Genomic DNA, 23,142 nt, shown 5'->3' with positions numbered 1-23,142 from the left:
TCCATTTATTTCTGCCTCTTCTTGCCCGGCTCCAACCAAATTTGCAGCAGCCTGCCTGGTTGTGGGAGGTGTCACTGTCCCTTTAACCAGTTGCCAAGAAGCAATGCATGAGCAGGGAGTATTTGGCTTCAGGGGTGAGTGGTGGGAGACCCAGTGGCGGTCCTCTCCCAGTGCCACCCTGGACACTTAAGCTCCAGCAGCACCAGGCTGGCTCTTTTCCATGCTCTTGGGCCTGAGGTGCCACCTGGAGGTTTCACAGACTGTGGTCCTTGTGCACAGATGCTAGTTTGGCCACTTTGTGCCTCTCCTGCAAGAGCATCAGCACCACCATCTGCCCATGGGCATGGAATATTCACATTTCATGTTGGAATCTGGAAAGTCAGGGTTGGCAGCACACTATATTATTATTATTATTATTATTATTATTATTATTATTATTATTTGATGGTAGGGATCAGCCACTGGACTCAGCAGCTCGGAAGGGTCCCTCACCAGTCCAACCAAGCTGTATTGCCCCTTCCCACCCTCCTTGTCAGGACCTTGGACAGCTCTTTTAGTATTCACTGGGCAGTGGGGCTACTTTTCTAGTCCTAAACTACTAGTGGTGGGTGGGAGAGAAACCAAGAGTCCCCCTGTGTTACATTCCCCTTTCTTTTGGCTAGGCTGATGATCTGTAGTTATGAATGTAAGTTTCATACCCAGCCCTTGGTTCATAAATGCCTTTATTTGAGCTATGAGTTGGTGAAGGTTATCTAGATTTACACTATGCCTACCTAATAGCATTTCTTATTCCGACCACACAAGAACTCTTTCGCCTCAAAGCATTGATTTTTAGATCTGAACTTTCTCCTGAAGCACTTATAAATCAGGGGATCAATCTGTCTTGCTATTAGATCTGAAGACTTGTGCCTCAGGGAAACTTCTCAGCTTGATGCCTGAAAGCATAGAGCTCTCCCCCTACCCCATGTGTGCATGTGTGTGGGTCTTCAATTCTCTTTGAATGGGATATCTAGCCATTCACCTGCCATTAGCACACATTTCAGGAGCTAAATTACTGTACTTAGAAGCTGAAGCCTTTCCAACAGCAAAGCCCCCTCATTGAGAGAGAGAGCGCTCAGCTAACTTGGAGTAAGGGATAAATTGATTTTCTATACTTCTGGTGTTAAATAAATTACAAGGCTTTGCATGGCCTATGGTGCCTTCATTTTCACTGACATTTCTGGCTTCACTTTGCCTGATGTTCTCCTACACAATTTTTGCCTCTGCCTCCACAGACATCTTTTTTGGTTCACCACCTTTTGTGTATTATGCTTCCCAGCTACGGAAACTGGTCGTATTGGATACATTAAGCTCTCAAGCTCAACATTAGCTCCAATTTGATGCATATTGGTTTGAACTGACTTCTCATAACCTTTTTATGCTTTGCACCCTGAGGTGCTTGCTTTAAGAATGATACAATAATTCCATGACTGACTGGTTCAGTGATTTGCCAATTTGTTAACTTTTGAGAACTCCCACAGCTCCTCTTATGCACAGACTGCTTCCTGCCTATTACTGATGAGCCACACTGGGAAGAAGACTCTGACATCTACTGCCATGCTCAGCTTGAAAACTCATGACACATTTGACTAGTCTCTTCCACCCCCCTGCTTTGTGTTTGCTTCCCAACCCTTTCTGAATATGGCCTGTTGAGTTATGATTTGAGTACAGTCAGTGCTGTTTTGCTAGAAAAAGAGGTGCCAGAACTCACCACGAACATCTCCCTCACCCTCACTTCTTCTTGACCCATAACTAGAAATCATGAATCTGAGAAGGGTTTTTTTTACGCGTCCTGTGCTTCCTACGTATGGTTCTGAGTGGTTTTGCTTTTGCCCCTCTGCTTTCCCCTGGAAAACTACTCCTTAGCACTAAATCAGAACAAATGGGAATCTGTGGAAAACCAATTGCCAATTGTACTGATTCAGCGCTAAACTGCAGGTTTTCTAGAGTGAAAGCAGTGGGGCAAATGGAGGTGTGGATGAGCCCTATGTCAGATATAATGTGGAATATATTTCCAAAAAGAAAAGAGAAAAGGGAACCTCTATCTATGGGGGTAAACAGATTAGAGTGAAAACCTGTAAATGTACAACCATGTCAGAAAAATCCATATGGAATACATACATATGGCTTATTAATCATGGTCCTGTGAACCTACACTGAACTTTGCTCTACTATATTGATGTTAAGGTCCTGAAGCCCATTCAGGTTTTTGCCATTAATCTCAATGTAAGAGATGCGCCATGAAAGTTTGCAGAAAGTGCTCTGTATCTTGGAAACCCAGTTCTTCCAAAGAACCTAATGGCAGGTACATTTCCTTCCTAGGAAGTAACCGTTAAATGAGAATATTAACCTAGTAGTCGATGAAACGCATTAGTTGTCATATATCTAGAATGCACACAGACCAAAGTGGAAGGTACTTCCAGATACATAAAAACAGATTACTTTCAATTTTGATGCTCCTGTAATAGAGGAGTCTGAAATTGCTTTTAGCTTCCATCCTGCTACTGTTTCTTATTCCACAAAATAAACATTTGTATTTCATCAGCGGTAGAAACTTGCTTGCAGTTGGATTTGTGTGTTTTGTTCACAGTGATTATGCACTATAGCCTGTTGGATGAATAATGGTAATTGGCGCAGAGGAAACAGGCAGAATATGTAATTATAGAGCACAGAAAGCACCCCGCCCAATTCTCCTTTAATAAGCTTTTCCACTAAGACAAAAAGAAGGAGAAAAAACACAAGTAATGTAGGACACAATAGAGGTGTATATAATTATGCATAGCTAGGACACAGTGGATAGAGAGAGGTTTTTCTCCCTTTGTTCACTTCAACACTAGAACCTGGAGTCATCCAGTGAAGCTCATTGGTGGAAGATCCTGGGCAGACCAGCAAAAGCACTTCACACAGCAGACAGTTAAACTATGACACTGCTTGGATGGCTTGAAAAGGGGATTAAAGAAAGTCATGGCAGATTAGGTTATTAATAACGACTAGTCAGCACAGCTATATGTCTCCAGTAACAGAGACAACAGGCCTCTAAAAATACCAGTTGCTGGGAACTGCAAGTGAGAGCTCATGTCCTGGTTGCAGACTTCCTATGGGCATCTGGTTGGCCACCGTGAGAACAGGATGCTGGATTAGATAGACTTCTCATCTGAAGTCTTGGTGATGGTCCTGTTGTGTTTGCAGAGTCCGGAGCACAGCGGAAGGATGAGCAGTACGTGCCACAAGCTTTAGATTATTTTATTTACACTTCAAAGCTGGTAGATTACAGAAAAGCATCTTGCTTCTCTGAGAGCAGAGAAAGCATCCTCTCTCCTCTGAAACACGGAGAGAACTGAGAAAAACAGGAAACCAGTGTACGTCACATCCAGTCTCCTTTCCCGTGAGAAACTCCAACAGCAACTCTGACTGTGGAATGTAAACACCTGTCTCGTGACAAGCATTTCGCTGCACAGTGAAGAAAGCAGAAACCAACAGGTCCAAACGGTGGCCTGAACCAGGAGCTATGGGTGCTTCCGGACTATCACTATTTTCAGGTGGGATTCAATCACATCCTGGGAAAACCAGGCTAAGCAATTAAAGCTGATTTGACACTTTTGTGTAACAAACCCACTCCATCTCCAGAACTGGATTTTTTACACAAAGGGAAAAAAGAGAGAGGAAATGGATGGGAAAGTGTGGGATAGAACTCATTTGATGCCACATCATATAACCTCTCCAGAAATAAATCAGAACGAATGTTCAAGAAAGAGGAGACACTTTAACAGCCCCACAAACTTTGTGCAAACAAATCACAATGAACAGGTCCTCTAGAAGTGACCCAAATGATGTAATTTGTCTAGGAAACTGTTCGCTTGTAGCAGGCGTGCTGGCAGGGCTGTGGCTGATCAAAATAATTGCGGAAGATTAAAAAGTGGGGCTCCCATAATCCAGAAGGAGTGCTCTGGTCTGGTAGACAGTGTAAAACACAGTGTATTAACTTGAAGAGCAATAGCTGATCCATTACTTTAGCAGAGGTAGGTTGGTGAAGCATTAGGAAAATGGCATAAATGGTGCCATTCTCTTGCACTGTTTGAGATGCTGTTGGGAGGGAATTGTTAAAGCTATGTTATGCACTAAATGTGAGCAAGACATTAGAATGGATGGCATGCACTTATGTGTGTAGGGGTACTAACTCAAGGGGGTTTACATTTTTTTGGGAGGAATCATTGCCTTCTTTGTCAGTCCCTTGCCTCCTCTAGCTTATTAACATCTACAACTGGTAGAAGCTTTTCAGGGTTGTAGCCAGGAGACTTTCCCAGCCCTTCTGGGATTTAACCTGGACCCTTTGGGATGCAAAGCATGTGCTCTGCCACTGAGCTTATAGCAACGAGGGCTAGAAACTTGATTTCAAACAAGAGTCTAAAATTTATTACAGGGGAAAGCGAGAGGTGGTATTCCTGTGCAGCTCACTGGTTTGTGCTACAGCTGCAGATCTGCTGAGCCCAGGTTCTCTGATCAGAAATATGAAGATTAGCAGCCAAAACATGGACTGCACTAACGTGTATTCTGTCTTGAACTGAAACTAATTACGAATCCTCTGTGCCCATTATTGGGGGGGGGGATAGTTCAGTGCTAATCACTTTCTTTCTAAATTTAACCTTGCTGCAGAACACCTCCAGTTTTATGCCTATTGAGATGGCATCTAGCACTCTTAGTGGTGCTTTTCAGAATCTAATTTTCTCATTGTTATTCAGTGGTGCTCACAGTTCTACGATGCAGGATCCATGAGTGGATACGAATCCTCTCATCTCGGTGTGATATGTGCTGTTAATCTAACACCTGCTCCTCCTCCGTTTGGGGAAATCACAGAAATCTTGTCTCTTGTGATTCCAAGTTGAATACATTCTTCTTCAGAAATCTGCGCATCAAAGGAGGAGAAAGGTGCCTTTTATATCTTGTCAACAGATGCATTTTGAAAGCTTAAAAAAGAAAAGCACACACAGAGAGAACCTACAGGAGGCATTTGCCCTTCTAGTGTTCATCCACAAATCTGAGTTAACTGAAGAACTCCAGCTGTTTGCATGGCAAAGGGACATAATCCATGCTGAAGGGGCTGACTGATCCCAGGGGCCGCAATGGGCATGGCCTTGTGAAATATTTACATAGAACCACTCTCATAAATAAACATAGAAGTCCCCTGTTCCCAACCTGAGACAAAACCCACAGTGCTTTAACATTCAGACAGAGAAGTATGCATGTTCTTGACAAGATGTGCAGCAAAGGGAGTAATTTCCTATCTTCTTTTATGCTCCCTATTTCAACTCCCTCCATCTTGGGAATGGAACAAGTTCAATCCCTTGTATCAAGGAGAGTAGGAAGTTGCCAGACCATTGGTTCATCTGGCTCCTTATTGTGCGCATAGAATGGCAATAGATCTCCCAAAGAATTCAGGCAGGGGACATTCCCAGAGATGCGGGGATTGAACCTAGAACCTTCTGCATGCAAAGCAGATGTTCTACCACTGAGCTATAGCCCGGTCCCTGTGTCGGGGTTGGAGTCAGGTGTAAGTCAGCAATAAAACAATAAATTACCCGAAGCCAGCGAAGTTTACTCTTTATTCAAGGAAACAAGCCACAGCTCAGGCCTAGTGGCCACAGCAACTCTTTCCAGGAGGTCTTGCCTAATGAAGCAGCTGTGAGGACTAAAGGTCCCCACCTTCCCTCAGCTCTCTAAGCTCTCTAAGGTTCCTCCCTTGATTCCTTCCTCAGTAGCCTAAGCCTTCACCTGCTTGCCTCTTGTCGCTCTGCTCTCTGCATTTCTCTGCACGTTCTGGGAGACCGGGGGGGAGGGGGAGCTGGTCGCAGCAGGAGGGGAAGACTCCCTGACTTCTTCCACAGCCTGCCTACACTCAGCTTCAGAGTCTGCACAGCTCTCTGCCACAGCCTCTTCCTGCTCATTAAACCCTGTTACTCCCGAACCTCCTCCTCCCAGTCTGCTCCCTCTTCTCCCTTTAACTGCTCATTGTCATCCCCCCACCAATCCCCTGGCTCAGAGCATTCTTCCCTTGGGAATTCCCTAGGGGGCTCCCCGGCTGGTGCCTTCCACCACTCCTCTGCATCCAGCCAGTCCATGGATGCCGTGATAGAACTCAAAGCATAGGGTTCTCAGGTGGTCTCTCATTCAGATGGACTCCCATTTAGATGCTGACCATGCCTGCTCAGCTTTAGCAAGGTGGCTGCACCATGTGTCCTCAGACCATTTGAGTCTGAAGTCCAGCTCAAGCAGGATCTCCAGCTCAAGCAGGTGATGGGAAAGATTGCTGCCAGTCAGACAATATTGTACAAGATGGAGAAATATTCTGAGCTGGTAGAAGGGCACCTACCTGCAGGTTCATCCCACTGATCAACAACAAATTTGTTGTCTGCATTTTTTCAGTTGATTTAGGACGAATCTGATGCGCTGAATCCAAAAATCACATTGGTTTTGCTCAATCAGGTCAAGTTTTTGAGCTATGGCCACATGTCTTTTTTTTACGTTTTTGTTCACATGTACACTTGTGTGGAGCATTTTAGAAGTTGGTGGGGGTAAAATGCCATGTCGAATAATTGTTTTGATTGGAAATGATTATTTTAATGACAAGAAGTATTCAGGTCTGATAGTTCTGGGTGATTATGTCAAAAAGCGATCAGTTTGAAGTCATAAAACCTCAAGATCTTCCATAAATTGGTGCGGCTCCATAAATTGGTGGGATCAACAGAAAGAACCGGAGCAGCCTCAAGTATCCTGATCTTCAATCAGCACATCATCCTGTAGCATATTGTGATGAAATTCCAGTGCCTATCTTCAGAGAACTTCCTGACATTAGTGACGAAGATGCCTCCAGTGTTGAAGGACATGAAGAAGAAGAAGTGGTTCTTGAAGATGATGCTCCACATCCATTTTCCCAAAAGGAATTGAATGATCTAGTTCGCGACCTCAGTTTGTCAAAGGACTCTGCCGAACTGTTGGCATCGAGATTGAAGGAAAAAACCTCCTCTCTGACAGTGCTCGCATTAGCTTCCTCTGCAACAGGCATCAAGAGCACCTCTGTTTTTTCTCAGAAGAGAAGGACTTGGTGTACTGTGCAGATATTGCACAGCTTCTGCTCAAGCTTGGAGTGCCACAGTAAAAACCGAAAAATTGGAGACTGTTCATTGACAGCAGCAAACGATCACTGAAATGTGTTCTGCTACACAACGGCAACCAGTTTGCCTCTATACCCCTGGCTCACTCGAGTACACTGAAGGAGAACTATGAAGTGGTGAAGTATGTGCTGGAAAAAATTGGTTATGATCAGCATAAGTGGTTTATTTGTGTTGACCTGAAGATGGTGAACTTTTTGTTGGGACAACAGTCTGGTTTCACCAAGTACCCATGTTTTCTGTGCATGTGGAATAGTAGGGACCATGCTTAGCATTACACAAAGAATGACTGGCCTGTGCGGGAGGAAATGGTGCCTTGCAAAGAAAGGAACGTCATCAACGACCCTCTGGTGGACAGAGACAGAATACTCTTCCCACCGCTGCACATCAAGCTCGGCTTAATCAAGCAGTTCACCAAGGCTCTGAACAAGGATGGTGACTGCTTCACGTACTTCTGCCATGCTTTTCCAGGATTGACCATGGATAAGTTGAAAGCTAGCATCTTTGATGGTCCTCAGATCCATCAGCTCATCAGATATCCAGAGTTCGGAAAGTCAATGAACAAAGTGGAACTGGAAGCATGGAATGCATTTGTTCTGGTAGTGAAGAACTTTCTTGGCAACAATAAGGCCAGAAACTATGCAGAACTTGTCAACAACATGCTGACTGCTTTCGGAAACCTGGGCTGCAACATGAGCGTCAAGATGCACTATCTATTTTCAGCTATGGACCGGTTTCCTGAGAACCTGGGTTCAATGAGTGACGAGCAGGGGGAGAGATTCCATCAGGACATGAAAGAGATGGAGACCAGGTATCAGGGTCGCTGGGACACAGTTATGGTGGCTGACTACTGTTGGACTCTGAAGAGAGACCTCCCTGCCACTGAGCATTCCAGGAGTTCCAAGAAACAGAAGTTCAAGCCCTGAAGTTTGAAAAATGGTGAAGCAACATGCCATTTACGTGTACTTACCTTTATCAATGCTCACCATTCAGTTTACAGTAAACCTGACCTGATGGAGAGAAACAGATGCCATTTCCTGATTCAGCAGTGCAAAAATACCCTAAATCCGTTGTAGAAATCTAGACAACATTCAAAAAGTAAAAAATTGTTGCCCAGTGTTATTTGTGGCTTAAGGGCGCAAGCTCAGGAGCCCGTGACTATAACCCCTCTCCTTCAAAGTAGGAATTGCCCACCCTGCTGAAAGGGATAAGATGTACTACATATGGGGAGAGAACAAATAAGAGAATAATAATAATAATAATAATAATAATAATAATAATAATAATAATAAATTTTATTTATATCCCGCCCTCCCCAGCCGAAGCCGGGCTCAGGGCGGCTAACAATAATCAAATAATCAAACAGAACAGTAGGTCAATTCCTTTATGCTCCTTTGCTGCTTCAGAGCATCTTTTTTGATCCTTTGGACCACTCTGAGTAAAAGTTAGTGGAATACCATCCAGAATAAAAATATATTACAGGGCTACAGAAGATGTACAGTGGTACCTCAGGTTACATACGCTTCAGGTTACATATGCTTCAGGTTACAGACTCCACTAACCTAGAAATAATACCTCAGGTTAAGAACTTTGCTTCAGGATGAGAACAGAAATCGTGCTCTGGTGGCGCAGCAGCAGCGGGAGGCCCCATTAGCTAAAGTGGTGCTTCAGGTTAAGAACAGTTTCAAGTTAAGAACGGACCTCCAGAATGAATTAAGTACGTAACCAGAGGTACCACTGTATAGCAAAAGGCAGTAGAAACCAAAGTCTCTCTCTGCCTCCCTACAGAAGCTGGTGTGAAGTTGAACATAACTTCTACTAATTCCAGGCTGAAGATCCCTAGAAAAATAGATTTGCCTTGATATATAGGAAGCTTGGCAGTCAAATTGATCCAAGGACATAAGAAGGGCATAACCTGGCTCCCTATAAAGAAAAAATGGCCGGGAAAGTCCAAACTTGTCCAAACTGATGCACATTTAGTGTCTGGAGTGAGAAAAATATCGTCAGATATACCTGTCTGCAACCTTGTTCTTTGTGAATGGAGGCAGTATGGCCCATTTACATAGAACTATGTTGAATTTCCTATAAGTTAACATGCTATATTTTTAACTCTCTGTGACACCATATTTATTCAGTTATGTTCTTAGTTCATGTCCTGAGATGGATTCCTTTTCCTTTTATGTGCAAAATAACAATGAGGATTTGTCACAGATGAAAAGTCCAGATTCTTTTCTTCAGTAGCAATTCATCAGATACATAATTAATGAAAACAAGAGGTCGTTTAAATTATACATGGGCTTCCTCTTGGGAGAAGCGAACAAGAAATCGAGGGGTTTGTACAAAGTTACCTTTGCTTCTCATCGACCAAAATAATGACCTCGTGGGCCCCCACTGGTGATGTTCCAACAGGGTTGTAAGTGTGAAAACCATAAGAAATAAAGAATAAAAGAAAGGAAGGGATGAGCTTATTCGTTTTAAGAATTCAGGCAAAAAAGCTCCTTTAACATAGAGCTAATATTGCAATTTTTCAAGAAACTTATTTAAAAAGTAGGCCAAAGTTCCTGCTTAAATTAATACAAGAGACCTAAATGCAAGGTGTCTGATTTCAATCAAAGATTCTGCAGAAATTGAAACAGACCTTTGAGAAATGTCTGAAAATGCATATCTTTGTATTCTCTGACCTGACAGGGAATTTTACCAGCACAACTGAGACTTTACTGTAGGGAGGTAATTTACTGATTTGATGATGATGATGATGATGATGACGACGACGACGACACAACTAGTAGCCTTATTGTAATATAAGCTGGAGTGCTAATGTTGAAAGATTGGCCATCTCTAGTCCAGAAACTCTGGTAACAACATTACCAGTTTGTAGTCATTTTATAGAAGCTAATAGTATTTTTTATTACTTTTAAGGATGCAACTGGAAAGGAGGAGCTACAGTGGTACCTCGGGTTAAGTACTTAATTCATTCTGGAGGTCTGTTCTTAACCTGAAACTGTTCTTAACCTGAAGCACCACTTTAGCTAATGGGGCCTCCCGCTGCTGCTGTGCCACCGGAGCATGATTTCTGTTCTCATCCTGAAGCAAAGTTCTTAACCCGAGGTACTATTTCTGGGTTAGCGGAGTATGTAACCTGAAGCGTATGTAACCCGAGGTACCACTGTACTGAGAAAAGTGGTAGTCGCTGGAGTTGAGCTAAAATAGCCTCGCAAATTCTCCATGTTATTTGTGGGAGGTGAAATTTGGGGGGTGAGGGTGAGATTTCGTTGAATTATACTTTGGGGCAATGGAGTTCTCCTATGCCCAGTCCCCACCCTTAAATGCCTGAAGTGTATCCTTGAACCAGGATAATGCTTCTTCCTGGCTTAAGGATAAAGAGATGTGGGTGGGTATTTTACCTCTGAGTTTTACTGTGCAAAGGTACAGTGCTCCACCCACTCTTGCTACTGGCCCCACCCACCACTGGCAACTCCCGAATGGTTGCCAATGAGGGAATGTGGCCTGTGAGTTGCAAAAAGCATTGTTTTCTCAAAATTTATCTTCTGTACCATGAAAATAAATAAAAACAGTATTTTTTTTTTAAAAAAGGTTCCCCATCAGGCCTGTAAGGACTGATTCACACATACCTTTTTGCCTCTGTCCTGATGGTTGCAGCAGCACCAGGTGGTGATGTGAATGAGGGGATGATCTGTCTTAGATCAAACAGTACAGATAAAACTCCCTTGCCAACTGAAAGGCAGAAATTTTTCAACAGCAACTTAGTCTCAATGACTTAAGTTTTGCTCAGAATAGGCCTATTGAAACTAATGGACCTAAATTAGAAAGGCTTGTTAATTTCAGCGGGTCTACTCTTGAGGAAGGCTTCATTGACTACTATTACACACACACAAACCTAAAGCAGAACAAATATTAGATTTGGCGAAGAGCCTGCTATTTTGCAAAAAGAGGCACAGTTGGCATTTCAGCTGCTTAGATTTCTCTTCCACGTGAATGACAGTATTTGTGTAAAGCACTCATACAGAACCTTAGGCAGCGCTGTGGATAAACAATAAACCAGAACTATTCCCTATGGGGGATTTGGAGTCATAGCTCATTAAATTCCTTGGCACAGCACAAGTTAGTCTTTTATTGTGCAAAGCACAGGTAACGTTTTGTTCCAAGTGCTGGTTCATGCGGCAAATACCGTTTATCCCAAGGTACCCGACTGAAAAGGCTTAGTTGAAATGGGAAGGTCTAATGATATGACTTTGATGTTGTTATTTAAAGCCTCAGCTTTATAGAGTTATTCTGCTATCATTAATTTCAGATATCGAATTTCTCATTGGATACCTCGTCATTCCGCTTACAAAGGAACGACCTAAATAGTACTGCAGTAATGTGAACCTCCCCGTTATTTATTTATTTCATAAAAGACACCACTTCATTGTAAATGAAACCTCCATGTAGTTTACAAAAGATTAAACAGGTAAAAAGTTATTATGTTTTTATATATGTTGGAAGCTGGGGTAACCCAGCCAGATGGACAGAGTTTAAATAATACAATTATTATTATTATTATAAATAAGATAAAACAGAAAAATTCACAACCACACTTCAAAACATACAAAAGTTAAAATAGTTACAGTGGTGCCTCGCAAGACGAAATTAATTCGTTCCGTGAGTCTCTTCGTCTTGCGGTTTTTTCGTCTTGCGAAGCACGGCTATTAGCGGCTTAGTGGCTTAGCGCTATTAGCGGTTTAGCTGCTTAGCGGCTGTTAGTGGCTTAGCGGCTTAGTGGCTTAGAAAAAGGGGGAAGAAAGGGAAAAAACTTGCAAGAACTCGCAAGACGTTTTGTCTTGCGAAGCAAGCCCATAGGGAAATTCATCTTGCGAAGCGCCTCGAAAAACGGAAAACCCTTTCGTCTAGCGGGTTTTTCGTCTTGCGAGGCATTCGTCTTGCGGGGCACCACTGTATTGGCATCTGCCTGTCTCAGGAGACAATGGAAGAGTGTGCTTTTGGGGGTGAAGTCAAACTCAAACTATTGGGGTGATGCAGCACCTTCTGTGGCTGTAGAGACCCTTTCTAAGCATCTGGGTGGGCTTGTCTAAACACCAATGTTTTTAGCAGGCACCACAAAGAGTACAGTGAAGGCACCTGCTTGATCTCAATAGGCAGGGAGTTCAAAAGTTTAGGCACTAAGCAATCAAGTTCTTACAAATGCCGAACAGGTATTATGTGGCACCTATAGAAGTGCCAATTCCGCCAGTCGAAGCAGATGAGTGAGCACACGTGGGGCAAAATGTAGTTAAACTGGTTCCAAGTTGTATACAGTGGTACCTTGGGTTAAGTACTTAATTCGTTCCAGAGGTCCGGACTTAACCTGAAACTGTTCTTAACCTGAAACACCACTTTAGCTAATGGGGCCTCCTGCTGCTGCCGCGCCTCCGGAGCACAATTTCTGTTCTCATCCTGAAGCAAAGTTCTTAACCTGAAGCACTATTTCTGGGTTAGCAGAGTCTGTAACCTGAAGCATATGTAACCTGAAATGTATGTAACCCGAGGTACCACTGTACTAATAGCAACACTTGGAATCTGGCCTGATAGCAGATCAGCAACAGGTCTTAAATGCCAATAAGGCCTCACTCCTGTCAGCAATTGTACTGCAGCATTATGCACTAACTGCAGCTTCCAGGTCGAGTGTGAGGGAAGTGGTATTCCAGTCTTGAAGTAATCAGTGCGCAACCTACTGTGGCAAGGCTTTCCAGGTCCAGGAATGGCCATAGCTGTCAAACCAATCACAGTTGGTAAAAGTTACTTCTTTTTTTAAAAAAAATATATTTATTAAGGTTTTACAGAACGAAAAGGGGTTACATAATAAATGACATACAAAAGTGAAAATAAAAAAAGAAAAAGAAGAGAAAACAAGATGAAAAAATACAAAAATACAAGGAAAAACAATTCAAAATACAAAATACAAAGAAAAAAAAACATTTTAAAAAAACAAATCCATCTTTTCATATCTTATACTTCATTTACTTATTTCCCTGACTCCCTCACACCTCCCCATTCTATATTCCAATTCACATTATTTAGTTCAGCAAATCCTTTCCCTCTTTGTTTTGACCTTAATCCAATATCTTAACAAATTGTAATTTTTTCATCTGTTATTAATCTATTTTTACCAATTCCTTTTAACCTTGTTGCTAAAACCACTTCGTTTCAATCCAACATCATTTTAACTTTCATTAATTTTACAATACTTCTGCAAATAATCTTTAAATTTCTTCTAGTCTTCTTCCACCAGCTCTTCTCCCTGGTCCCGGATTCTGCCAGTCATTTCCGCCAATTCCATATAGTCCATTACTTTCATCTGCCATTCTTCCAGGGTGGGTAGATCTTGTGTCTTCCAATACTTTGCAATGAGTATTCTTGCTGCTGTTGTTGCATAAATAAAAAATGTTCTATCCTTCTTTGGCAGGTAAAAGGTACTTCTAGCCACTGAGGCTACCTGGGCCCCCAATGACAGAGCTGGATCCGGCACTTGCAAACTGTGAACTTGCTCCTTCAGGGGGAGTAAAACTCCATTAGGGTAAGCAACTGGCCAATTTCTTGAACACAGGAGCTACTCACTCACAGTGCCTCCCGCTTCAAGTTTCTGAATATCTATTGTATTTTCTTATAGTCCACAGGTAACTATCTACGTTCTACTGTTGTAGCTTCTCTTTCATTTCATACATTGTGCAGCTACAAGAATTAAAGGAAGGCACCCTAGATACATACAGTAGACGATCAGAACCTCTGTACCAGAAAGGGGATCTGATGCCTAGCTTGTCAATTAGGGGTAGGATGAGATCCACTCACCACAGGCCGAAACACTTTCAGGTCTCCCATCTCTGGTTGTCTCCCATAAAGAAGCTTTTATGTATCTGGATTTCGTAACTGTAATTGCCTTCCTGGAGAGGAACCACCCTCAAGGAATCTTTCCATTAAATGTGACAGATAGTGGGGTTTGTAACTCCTGAACGACAGGGAATTTTAACAGGTCTTTTTAACAGCTCGGTGGCAGGGAGAGATTTGCCAGGTCTCTGCTCCCCCACCTCCTCTTACAGGCTTTGCTGCATAGCCAGAATTCTATGTGCTCAAGTAAGTGGGAAAGGACTTAGCTTCTTCCCCACAGAACCATTCAGAAACAGTTTTGATTTGTAGCAGCCCTTCACAACCTGGTGTCCTGTGGAAGTTATATTGAAATGAAAAAGTTTTGGGACATGATATATAATGAAATGAAAAAAAACTCTTTAAATAGACCTTCCCAAAGAAACCAGAGGCTTTTTTACTAGGGATAATAGGAGAGGAAGTGAGAAAAGAAGATTGCAAGTTATTTCTGTATGCAACAACTGCTGCTAGGATTCTTGTGGCCCCAAAGTGGACCCAGTGCGGGACCCAGGAGATTCCAACTTTAATGGAGTGGCAGACGAAATTATTTGAGTATGCAGAATTGGCGAAAATGACTTATAAAATTCGAGACCAAAAAGTGACAAAGTTTGAAGAGGAGTGGAGTAAATTTGTTGTGTATATAAATTTGTTGTGTATATATGAAATAATTGTAGAAGTTTAAAAACTGTAGCAGGGCTAACATAAAACTTGTGATGTGGATAGAGTGTAAATAAAAATCTGTAAGAGAGGATGTAAAATGGGAAAACCGAAGCAGGGAAGGAAGGAAGTCTGGGCACGAAATTGCGCAGGGTAAATAAGAAGACACAAAATGTTGAACATAAAAGTGTAAGTTTTATTTGTTATGTTTCTGAAAACCAATAAAAAGCATTTTTTAAAAAATAAGTTATATTTATTTGTTTATCATGTACATAAAGGTGTTTGTTTTTTAAAAGCACCTCTAAGTGGTGTACAATAAATGAGAACATGGCTATCAGTGGCTACTAGCCATGATGGCTCTGTCCTACCTCCACTGTTGGAGGCAATATGCCTCTGAATAGGAGTTGCAAGTGGGGAGAGTGCTGCTGCACTCAAGTCCTGCTTGCAGGCTTCTTGCAGGCATTGGCTGCCCATTGTGAGTACAGCATGCTGGTCTAGATGGGACATTGGCCTGATTCAGCAGGCTCTTCTTATGCTCTTATGTTCTCATGAAATGCAGTGAGATAATGGCCCTGTTGAGTGAGGTTGATGGGAATGTTAGTCCAAAACACTTGGAAGCCACCAGTTTGGAAAGTCTGAGCTAAAGAATTCTGTTATCATCCCGCACTGGGTTCAACTCAAGGAACAGCTTCATTCCAACACTATCATTCTGATCTATTTTCTGTCTTAGAATCTCTCCTGATCTAAATCAAGCAGTGTATTCTAATCTGAATCTCCACTGTCATATGATGAAACCAAAATGAAAATTATGAATACCAATAGCAGCGATCATCATTTTTATCAAATATATCTCTTCTTTTTGAAAAAAAATGGAAATCTTTCTAATTCCAGGCAAACATCTGATTTCTAACACAAAGAGAGACTTAACTTACACAGCAAAGCTTCACAGCCATCAGAAAAGTAATTAGAGAGATGTATCATGCAGGCAACCTGGAGAATACTCACAAAGTAAGGCCATCATACATTTTGCTGACTTTTAATGGTTGGGGTTAAAAGTCCATTTCTAAAGTTGGCATTTTGTTTCTTAATTGGGGCATTGTGTCTTGTTGATTTACCCCACCCCATCGTGCTGAATTCTTAATGTGCCAAGCCCTTGGGTTGGTATAGGTTACCATCTGAAATAAAGAAAACAAATTGAGGAAGACAGATGGTTTGTACTTCATGAAATCCCAATGAAAGTATTAGTTTCACATGACATTGTTTCTAATCTCTTCTCTCGGGGCAGAAATGGTTTTCATAGTTTGCTTCCATTTCATATATAAAATTAGTCATCCCTTGGGTTTTTGTGCCTCTTTCTTTCTGAACACTGCACTGTAATATAAAACAGCAAATGGTGTACTGTCTTGTCAATATTTAAAAGAATGCAAGATATTCTGACACTAATATGCTTCACAGAGAACCAACTCATTCATTACAATTTCCCTTCTAGCTCTTTTAGGCTTTGTTAGAATTGGCTTTCTCCATGTTGGCAACTGAATAACATTCTGTCTTCCCTTAATCACTCACAAAATGTCACTTTGGCCATTTCCCAACAGAAGTCAGATTGTTCTTTATGGATTTCCTTAACAGGTTGGGAAAAAAATCCATTCATCTCCTAATCACAAGGAAAGAAAGTGAATTACCAAGGATAAAATAAACACCCAATAGATCTAGCTTCTTGGGAAATAGCTAGAGAAAGAACAATTGATGCAGAGCTCTTTAAAAATGAAGCCGGTATTCACTGATCAGAAGCCAAATGTCTCAGGGTTTGTAACCTCAAATGTTAGGTCTGGTGAATGAAAAAAAGGGTGGTGGGCAGAATAAAAACATCAACAACAGTCAACCCACAAATAGGATTTGCACTGTAGAACAACAACAAAAAGAGAGATTACTCAATTTCTCCAGAGAGGATACAATTCCAACATGAGAAAGAACTAAGCAGCTTAGAGCCGTAGGAAAGAAAGAAACAAAACTCTCTGTATTCCAGTGCCAGTCTGAAACAATTGGTACTGATGCAGGAAATGTTCAATTAACATGTCTTCCAACCACAGAAGAGCTGGCTTGTATGCTTCAAACTTTGACCTAGTATGAGGGTAACGGGTCTATAGAAGAGGAACACACACACGGCATAGTGGCCAATCGACCAGGACACAGCTGAAACTCACAGCAGAATGAGCTGGGAATGAGGTTGTGCAGGGGTAGCCAGTTCCCATCAGCCCCACCCCTGATGGTCAGAGGTGATGGGAATTATAGTCCATCAGCAGCTGTATAACACCAGATTGGCTACCCTTGAGGAGGTGAGTCCTGAGGTAGCATGTTAGAATGTACCACTGTAGCAGGATGGGTGGATTTACTATTCGTAATGTTCTGCTATAGAAAAAAAATCATTGAACTAGGAAACTAGTACTGAATAGCTGGACTAGAAGCCCGAGGGACTGAGAACAAACCACTACATTAAGGACTGTTCATAGTTTGTTCCTGAATGTCCCAGGGCTTTGAAGATTAAGGGTGAGGGCTTCTTTCCAAGGCCCTTCAGTTTGAAGGTGATAGTGGAAGACCCCTTCCCTCTTCCCCAGAGTACAGTGGTACCTCGGGTTACAAACACCTCAGGTTACAAACACTTTGGGTTACAAACTCCACTAACCCGGAAGTAGTACCTTGGGCTAAGAACTTTGCACCAGGATGAGAACAGAAATCACGTGCCGGCGGCGCAGCGGCAACAGGAGGCCCCATTAGTGAAAGTGCACCTCAGGTTAAGAACAGTTTCAGGTTAAGAACGGATCTGCAGAACGAATTAAGTTCTTAACCTGAGGTACCACTGTAATGCCTTTTGTAGCAAGAAGATGCTCACAAGAAGAAATAATGCAATGTGTATACATTTCTGCAGGTTATACATTGTATTCATAAATACAAATGTGTTTATTGGAAAGATTTTGTTGTTGTTATACAGTGGTACCTCGGGTTACGAACTTAATTTGTTCCGGAGGTCTGTTATAACCTGAAACAGTTCTTAACTAGAAGCGTGCTTTCGCTAATGGGGCCTCTTGCTGCCGCTGCACCGCTAGCACACGATTTCCGTTCTCATCCTGGGGCAAAGTTCTCAACTCGAGGTAACTCTTTCAGGTTTGCAGAGTTTGTAATCTGAAGTGTAACCCGAGGCATTTGTAACTTGTGGTACCACTGTACTATTCAGAAATGGTGTCCTGCACTAGCACCCAGAGTTGCTAAAGTCTTTCATTTCATGATTCCCTCATCTCATTCTCCTGCATGAGTAGATCAGATTTCATTTGCAAACCAGGAAGTGTCTCTAGTTCAAAGGTTTCTTGGGTGAATTTAATGGCTGGTTATAGGCACCCCACACACATCTAAGATTAGGGGAAATGACATTTGTCTAGGTGAAGGATTGGTGATTACTGATAAAAACGTTTACTGGTTGGTAGATGGCATGTTGGCATAAATAACCACGCAGCTACCAGAAACATTACCATTTTCTGGAGACACAAAGGAAGCTATTTTATGATGAAACAGGTCCCTGGTCCCTCTAGTTCAATAATTCTAATGTGCTTATACTACCATAATTGTTGCCTGATGTCCTTCAACTTGGGATGCTAAATGAGGTCCTCTCTTGTTTCAGTACTGCAATGCTCTGTTGTGTGTCAATGGATTTTTATAAAAAACATGCCACCAAAAAATAGTGTCCCGTCTTATTACTGGTGAAGACTGAATCCAAAAGGCTCTTCAAAATTCACATTTGTTAAGGGGAACAAAAAGACTCACAAGAACATGGTTTTAAATCCAGGCTCAATGTGTGATAGAGGGTTTTTTTTTCTTTTTCCTATGTCAGAGACACACTTTCCGATGCAAGACAGAAGTAATGCAAGGGGCCCCATACTGTTTCACTGTGTAATAAATTTATCTGTTTGTGTTTATTTCCCATATAGTAGTCTTTCCTCACCCAGGCAGGGTTAAAAATTCATCATTGCCATGCTTGCTCATTCATGCTAAGCCATGAAAGTTTCTGCTGTCTTGGTAATACTGTATAAGTTTTCTTCTAGCCTCCTTTTATTTTATTTCATATTTAATTTAGGAAAAAAGAGAGACCAGCTTTCATAGATTAATATGAAATGTATATCGATAGATCCACATACATTTAATATCTCCAGTTATTAGATTCTTTGCTTTATGTGGTATTGTCTCAGAATCCATAGTAGGGATTCTGCAGCTTTCCTCCATTTCCTGTGTTCCTTCTTCCTGGCTTTGGTTTCCTGTGAGTTTTCATGCAATATAAATAGCAAGGGCTGTAAAGTGCTGCTGTAAAGTATATGATTGATATTTCTCATATTACTTTTGCATTTTTCACTTTTATTTGCTGGAGCTCTTGTCATCTCCTGCACTGCATCATTTCCCCTGAACATTAAGCAAATGCCCCTTCCCTTGATCAAACAGTTTCCAGAGCCAGTGAATATGAAGGGGAAGCCTGAGGTCAACCACAAGCTACATGCCATTACCACCATTTTCTTTTGAGGCTGTCAGTTATATGAGGGGGTGCCTACTCCTGTCCATCAGAATCCATCAGTTTTCAGGGAGGCAGTTTTCAGTGACTTTCCTCTTAGAATGCCCCCCCTAAATCCACTCCACAAAGATGCCCCCCAACTTCATGACAATGCCACACAATGATGTGGCACCCTCCTAAAGAGTCTGTTGGGTAAGATGGTGCCCAAGAGCAGCTGAGCCTCCCAGGAACACGATCTCTGCCACCTGGGACCATGAAAAAGGCAGTAGCCATAAAAGGCAGTGACAGGCTGTGATTTTGTGAAATCTGGCCCCGCCAACATCCACCACTGAGTTTCTGAACTTTTGGCTCAGCTCTGGCTGATGAGCCGTTTCTGATTTGAAATGCTGACTGCTACAAGCAAGCATTTGCCAAATAATTTTAACAAAACTATTGCTAATGTTTTTCATATTGGATGGAAGATATTAAGCCAGTGTTGATAGTTATGGCTTTTCATTTTGGAAAAGTTTTGATTTATTGAATTTGGCCATGTTTCAGTTTGCAAGCACCTTTAAATGTACATTCTCTCATTTGAATGCAGCTTCTCTCACACAGAGCTGGCATACACCAGATGCCCAAAGCTAGGAAGAATGACCCATTCAAAGGATTGTTGCTGGCCTGTTAAGTTACCTGAATTATACAAACTTGCAACAAATATCAGTTCAATTCAATTTGGCACAACACTAAGCATTCCTGATAGAACATCCGCTCCAGTTTTGTAATGAAGCTGCTCCCCCCACCCCAAATTACAGCGAATATACACAATCTAGTATACATTAACCACAATATCATATTGAATCAGCACCTGCCTCGGTAGACAGAGACTGTGGTTTTTCAAAAACCACACGGAACTGTATTGTATTCAGTTGGGAAGGGCTGGTGCTCATCTGCTCTGTATATAGAAGGTCCTAGGCTCAACCTCTGGCTTCACCAGGTGGAGCTGGAAAAGTCCCCTCTCTGAAAAATGTCAGTCAGTGTAGACAATATTGAGCTTAATGGACCAATAGTCTAACTTGGGATAAGGCTCATATGACCTTCTGCTAACTGAAGGCATCCACCAGCATGTTGGGGAGGTAGATAATTTTTGGGTGAATCTTCCTCCTGCTGCATCCCTCTCCCCATATGTGCTGAGGGTTTCCCAGCCATCTGCAGCAGTTTTGGGGTAGTGACTGGGAGTGGCTGCCGAGCACAATTCAAAGTGTTGGTGCTGACCTTTAAAGCCCTAAATGGACTTGGTCCAGTATACCTGAAGGAGTGTCTCCACCCCCATCATTCAACCTGGACACTGAGGTCCAGCTCTGAGGGCCTTCTGGCAGTTCCCTCACTGCGAGAAGTAAAATTGCAGGGAACCAGGCAGAGGGCCTTCTCGGTGGTGGCACCCGCCCTGTGGAACACCCTCCTATCAGATGTCAAGGAAATAAACAACTATCTGACTTTTAGAAGACATCTGAAGGCAGCCCTGTTTAGGGAAGTTTTTAATGACTGATGTTTTAATGTATTTTTAATCTTTTGTTGGAAGACACCCAGAGTGGATGGGGAAACCCAACCAGATGGGTGGGGTATAAATAATAAATTATTATAATTGTTGTTGTTGTGGGTGGGGTATAAATAATAAATTATTATAATTGTTGTTGTTGTTGTTGTTGTTGTTATTATTATTATTAGTGGTGGTTAAGGGTATGAGTGAGACTCACCAAAAATTAACCCCCTCTTCATTCTACGGACACATGCCAATTAGATATCACTTATCATTATGATAGCGAAAGATAAATAAATCACTGGTGCAAAAATGAAAGGCAACATTTGTCTAGAGAGAGAGAGAGAATAGGTGTATTTGTGCTGGTATGTAATATTTGTCCTTTCTTGTCTTCAAGAGCAGTCCACGGAGTACAGTTTCTCATCATAGAGTTGCTCTTGTTATGCATGCACCAAAAAGTACCAGTCTTGTGACATCTTAGAGACTAACAAACTGATCGTCACATGAATGTTCATAAACAAGAGACTACTTCATCCTAAGAAGCAAGAGCTGCCTTCATCAGATACGAGGAGGAAGGAGCCTACTTCATGAGGTGTTTTGTATGCAGTGCAGTCACAGTCGAGCTAAAATAAATTAACATTATGATACAGAGTATTGTTGTTTCCTCTGGAGATAGACAAAGATAAAGAATCTCTAGGATTATGCCAGATGCAGATCATATTGTACTTGATCAACATCACAGAGATCTGCTTGCTATTCACCATCAGTGGAACAAATACAGTGGTGCCTCGCAAGACGAAAATAATCCGTTCTGCGAGTCTCTTCGTCTAGCAGTTTTTTCGTCTTGCGAAGCATCCCTATTAGCGGTTTAGCGGATTAGCGCTATTAGCGGATTAGCGGCTTAGTGGCTATTAGCGGCTTAGCGGCTTAGAAAAAGGGGGAAAAAGGGAAAAAACTCGCAAGACTCACAAGACGTTTTTGTCTTTCGAAGCAAGCCCATAGGGAAATTCGTCTTGCGAAGCGCCTAGAAAAATGGAAAACCCTTTCGTCTAGCGGGTTTTCCGTCTTGCAAGGCATTCGTCTTGCGGGGCACCACTGTAAATGCCTTCTGGTTTAAATGAGTGGTTCAGATGGAAGTATATTTCATTTTTTTTTTTTTACAGGTGTCAGGGAACTGACATCAGAGCGAGCAGAGCGAGAGGCGGAGGCAGGGCTCCAGGGCGATGCCGGAGAGGGGACCAGCAGGGGGGAAGGAATTCAGCGTAACACCAATGGAGATGAGAGGGAGATGGAGGAATTGGTGACAGGGCTCCAAGACCCTTCACCCGAATCTAGTGGAGAGAGCGCTGGCACGCCCCTGCCTTCCCCTCACTTGCGCAGACGCGTTCCGCGCAGGGAACATAGGAGGAGACTTGGGGTCAAACAGCTTTTATGCTGGAAGAGGTTCAAGAAACGCCCACTGACGGATCCTGCAAGTGACTAACAGGTCACGGAGGGCGAGCTCTAACCCTAAACATGGTTGAGCAAACAAACTGACTAAACTGAAGGCAATTTACGCACAAGTAACCCCTTACAACCATTACAGCAATCCGTCAGACTCTGCTGTTACTTGTGCGCAAGCAGTGGAAACATGAGCCAGACTGGAGGCGCCGGGGCAGCGGAGCAAGCTGCGGGGGCGCAGGACCTAGTGAAGAGGAACCAGGAGCTGGAACGGCATGTGGCACTGCTGATGAGAGGCGCACCCAGGACGCGCAGGTTAGACCCACCCCTGTGGCAAAAAAGGTGCCCAGACTGGTACACAAATTTGGGGGGAAGCCCCAGGAATATAATGGATTCCGAACAGAAATAGAGTACGCCTTGCAGCTGCAGCATGATGACTTTGCTGACGAGGCAGCGCAGGTGGCGTATATCGTGGGGCACCTTGAGGGCAGCGCGAGGGAATGGGTTAGACCCCTAATGGGGCAGAACCCCGCCATGAAGGACGTCAGGAAGTTTCTTCAGGCAATGGACGCTATGTATTCAAGCCAATTGGGGGAGAGTCTGACCCAAAGGGAGCTGATGAGATGCAGGCAGGGGGATCTTTCCGTTAGAGACTATTGGTCCCGCTTTGCGATGTTAATACACAGGCTCGAATGGGATCTAGATAGCCCCCCCCATACGGATGCTGTTTGAGGAGGGGTTGTCCCCAACCGTTAAAGATGAGCTCTCCCGCGCGCCCCGCCCGGAGACTATGGATCAGCTGACGAAAGCTGCGATGGCGATAGGCGCTCGCCAGGAAGCGCGCGCTTTGGAAA

General features: G+C 42.8%; 1 long non-coding RNA gene across 2 annotated transcripts in view; it reads left to right on the top strand.

Moving 5' to 3' along the window:
- Nucleotides 1-21,519, top strand: part of LOC309337431 — a 32,777-nt gene extending 11,258 nt beyond the window's left edge. The window contains exons 2-4 of one of the 2 annotated variants that reach the window (XR_014154291.1): nucleotides 11,518-11,676; nucleotides 15,672-15,788; nucleotides 21,246-21,519. This is a non-coding gene — a long non-coding RNA (uncharacterized lncRNA). The remainder of the gene's footprint in view (nucleotides 1-11,517; nucleotides 11,677-15,671; nucleotides 15,789-21,245) is intronic. The other variant, XR_014154290.1, reaches the window with a different exon arrangement.
- The last annotated feature ends 1,623 nt before the right edge of the window (nucleotides 21,520-23,142 follow it).

The sequence above is a fragment of the Podarcis erhardii genome, assembly GCF_964252035.2.
Source record: "Podarcis erhardii genome assembly, chromosome: 2".
Lineage (NCBI taxonomy): Eukaryota > Metazoa > Chordata > Lepidosauria > Squamata > Lacertidae > Podarcis > Podarcis erhardii.
The sequence above is the reverse complement of the archived record's forward strand: the minus strand, read 5'-3'. Positions and strand labels throughout refer to the sequence as shown.